This window comes from Rosa chinensis, chromosome 7 (assembly GCF_002994745.2).
Source record: "Rosa chinensis cultivar Old Blush chromosome 7, RchiOBHm-V2, whole genome shotgun sequence".
In the NCBI taxonomy this organism is placed as follows: Eukaryota; Viridiplantae; Streptophyta; class Magnoliopsida; order Rosales; family Rosaceae; genus Rosa; species Rosa chinensis.
Window position 1 is genome coordinate 47,499,241 of NC_037094.1, and position 4,069 is coordinate 47,503,309.

A 4,069-nucleotide genomic window follows, 5' to 3' on the forward strand; every position below is an offset into this window, starting at 1 on the left:
TCCTAAAACAATAAATATGCTTCTGTACCAGGAATATTCTATCCCAGTAGTATGGAGTTCTTCTACTGAGTCTATCTCAGTAGTCTTTTGCTTTTCTCAAATTTTCTTGTTCTTCTGCTAATTTTTTATTAAATCTTTGACAATTTGCTACCAAATCTAGTCTGGACAAGATACAATCTAAATGTGCTATTATGGATAGTGAAAATTAACTGTTTACCTTTGAAGAGAGGATGAAGTTCTAGCTGTATATAATTTAAACAAATAAATTCAAGATGAGCCCACCACGTTTCATCAAAAGTATAAAAAAAAAATTAAAAAAATTAAAAAAACTATTCATAAACATGCAAAGATCAGAGAGAGAGAGAGAGAGAGAGAGAGAGAGGAAGGAGGGGTACTAATGGTATAAAAGTTGATAAGATGGGTAGGTGAGAAGAAAAAGAGAAAAGGTTTGTGTCTTTCAGAATAAAAATAAGTTTGTGGAGTGTATGAGAAGTATATTGGTAGATTTGGGGTGTATGAGCATTTCTCCTTTTTTTTAAATGAAGTAATCCCAAAAGAGGCCGAAAGCAATTTGAATGATGTTGAATGTTGTTGAGCGATTGAAGTGATTGATTGGATCAAAAGTTGTTGCGCAATGGTGAGCTTAGCTTCCAAGCAACTAAAAACTTCGTTTGACAAATTTATGTCAGGCCTAATATCATTCCAGTAGTGTTTTTCATTAAATTTGTCTTGGCAGAAGACGTCAATTGCCAATTCGTATGTATGATATTGACATTGTGCAGGAAAAACAGACTAAAGTAACCTTAACAAGGGATGTGAACAGAAGAGCAAAGTGATGACACTACAGCTAATAATTACAAAAGCCTTAACATTAACATTACAAGTTTTCAGTCTTCTATCTCGTGAACCCTTTTCAAAGACTCTTCAAATGCTTGCAATGCTACATGGTAATGGTCAAGAGAGATCACACCTTCCTCTACAATTTGCAAGGCACTTCTATACAACTGACTGAACCACTGCATACGGTCAGTAACATCAACATTATTGGAACCATGATCCAGAATATATAAACGCTTGTAATCCTTTTTCCATCGTGACAGAATGTACTTGGAAGGGATCTCCTCCACTCCATTAAAATTAAGGACACACAAAGCATGCCAGCATAGATACCCGTGGAAGTTAAAGCAACTGCAGATACAACAAACCTCACCTGCTGTTCTGTTGTACAGAACTTCATAATCTCTTATCTCTCGCCGATTCCCATCTGCCACAACACGCTCCTTGACCAAGAATATTACGATTGGCCCATCAATGTGCAACTGTGTAGTGCTAAAACAAGAATACATCTCCTCCACTTCAAATTGGAATTTTTTGAATATGTCTCTAGTGTAAAATTTTGAAAGCTGCAACTCAAAAGAACATCTTGTTTTCAACATGGGACTTGAGCTTCTTGACTCAATCTGCAAGAGCTTCTTCCTTATGCTTCTTCTGTAGAGCCAATTCATACTTATCCAGAAATTCTTTCAGTGGAGTTTGCTTGTGTACGAATTTGTCAAAAAATGGACTCAAGTTTTCACCTGGACGTGCAGCCTACATTCCAGCAAAAGAGGTCTCTTTCAAGTAAAATGGAGCCCACCTAAATTGGTCGTCATACAAAGATCGAAGCCACTCATGATCGCTAACTCCAAAATGATGAATCATGAATCCCCATGCTGCTTCAAATTCAATCACCTTCAGAGTTTCATAAACTGCTTTAAGCAGTGCCTTCCTAATTGCATCATAATTGCGCGATCCACCCAACTTTTCTGGAACTTTTTTAATGATCAAGGACAGATAACCAAAACGATGATGACAGCTAGGAAAACACCTTAACAATTGCACTCTGCAAAACATTGCACCTGTCAGTGATAATTGTTTGCGGAGAACGTCCTGACACACATGTAAGCCAAGCTTTGAACAACCAAATATAAGACTCTGCCGTCTCCCCAGCAAGCAAAGCACAACCAAGCAACACTGCTTGACCATGGTGATTATCTGATTTATCCCCATTAATGCCACAAGTGGGATCTCAAATTTATTTGCCAAGTATGTGTTGTCAATATATATCACATCACCAAAATAACTGCATGCTGCCCTTGACCTAGCATCAATCCAAAACACATTTCTCAAACGCCCATCGTCATTGATGTCCATCAAGTAAAAGAAATTCGGATTTGTCAACTGCATACGACAAAGGTAATTATAAATTGCTTGTGTGTCACCTTTTTGGAGGTTCAACTGATTGGGAATTTCATTCCTGGCTTCTGTTGCATTCGAATTTGAGGGTCCATTACCTCCTGAATCTATCACAAGTGCTCGGTACAGCTTAATTGTTCGCTTTTCTGCATCTAAACTTGACTGTGACTTCCTCTTTGTTCCACTTCCGATCTTTTTCATTGATTTGTACATCTTTGTACCTATTAAGTGGTTATGTTCAAGCACAACTTCAAGTACCCTCCACCTTTTGGAGTCCACTAACCTCATCCTTAACATTGCAGGACAGCCAGTTCTTGTTTCCTTTCTCAAACGGTTCACATCTTTAATTCTTTTGAAACCTTGACTGCTGCAACAAAGAACAGCACCATAATTCTCTTTACTGTTCCTCTTAAACCATGAATTCTTCACTCTAACACGAAACCCCACTTCCTTAGCGTAGCAATTGTAATAATTATAAGCATCCTCATACGACTCAAACTCCATTCCAGTAGCAGGTGCCACAAATTCCTTTTTTCCTTCTGGGACACGATTTTCAGCATCCAATTCTGTCAAAACACCATCTCCATCAGTTGCAATCTCATTGCAGTCGGGGTCCTGTACTTGCTCACTGTTAAGAGAGCCTACTTCCATCTGAAAGAGACGTAAAACCCCTTATTTTCTAACTTTCAAGTTCAACAAACGAACAATTTCAGAGACCAACCTACACAAGAAGGCACAATGCTATCATAAGTGTGTAAACTAGATTTTCAGCTAACATTAAACCCATCTTCCAATTGAGGAAAACATCAATACAGCACAGGAATCAATACCCATTTTAACCGTCACAATCATTATACCATAAAATTACTTCCAAAGCAAACAGTCAAATGGTAATCAATGTATCAAAGTTCTCAAACTCTGTCAAGCAAATGTTAGTGTTTGTCTACACAGCTGTTTGTCCTCTTCAAGTTAAATTTCATCCTACTTTCTTTGCAATAGGTTCCAGCAGACCAAACAGCTTATTAGACACATGCAACTAACTCCCAAGATACTCATAAACATCGGAAAATTTGACTCATGAGGTCCTCTGGTTAGTTCTGTATTTTATTAGTCTGAGCATGAGAATTTTAATAATCTGATACCATGATACAGTTGGGTTTCATTTGACTTGACACTGTGCACAACAGTGAATCTGATTTTGCCAAGTAGTAAACAAAGTCTGCTACGACCTTCTTTTTTTTTCTGCTTACTTTTTTTTTTTAACAAACAAATTACTGTTTTAGGGAATCAGAAATTGAGAGAAATTTGCTGTGTATTCTCATTGATAATAGGGCCTCTTTATATAGAGGATTACAATGCATAGAGTTAGAATCATACAAGGAAAGAGAATCTCTAGATTCTTCTAATTGAACCCTATTACCACTAGGTCAAGTAACCTAGAGTTTGGACCAAACACAAATAGAGATATCCTTAAACACTCCCCCTTGTGTTATCCAAACACGGTGCTTCTCTCGTTGCCTCGTTAAAAACCTTGCCGAGTAACAAAAACCCAGTGGGACAAAAATAACCTCGGTCGAAGGGGAAAAAGAGCACAACACACCCTTCACGTTTCGAGGTGAACATGTAGACATCTCCCCCTGATGTTTGCGCCTCCCCTGATGACAACGATCATGGGAGTTCAGATAATTTCTGCAAGTCAATTCTTGCCACATGTTTCTCGAATGTGGATTTGGGCAATGACTTAGTAAATAAGTCTGCCTCACTGTCCTCAGATCGAACCTAGTTCACTTTGATCTCGAGGAGAGTCTGTTGTTGCTGATTATGCTTGGTGTTA

General features: G+C 38.0%; 1 pseudogene; it reads right to left on the reverse strand.

The window, feature by feature from the left end:
• Nucleotides 1-887: 887 nt before the first annotated feature.
• Nucleotides 888-2,968, reverse strand: LOC112175565 (annotated as a pseudogene).
• Between the last annotated feature and the right edge of the window lie 1,101 nt (nt 2,969-4,069).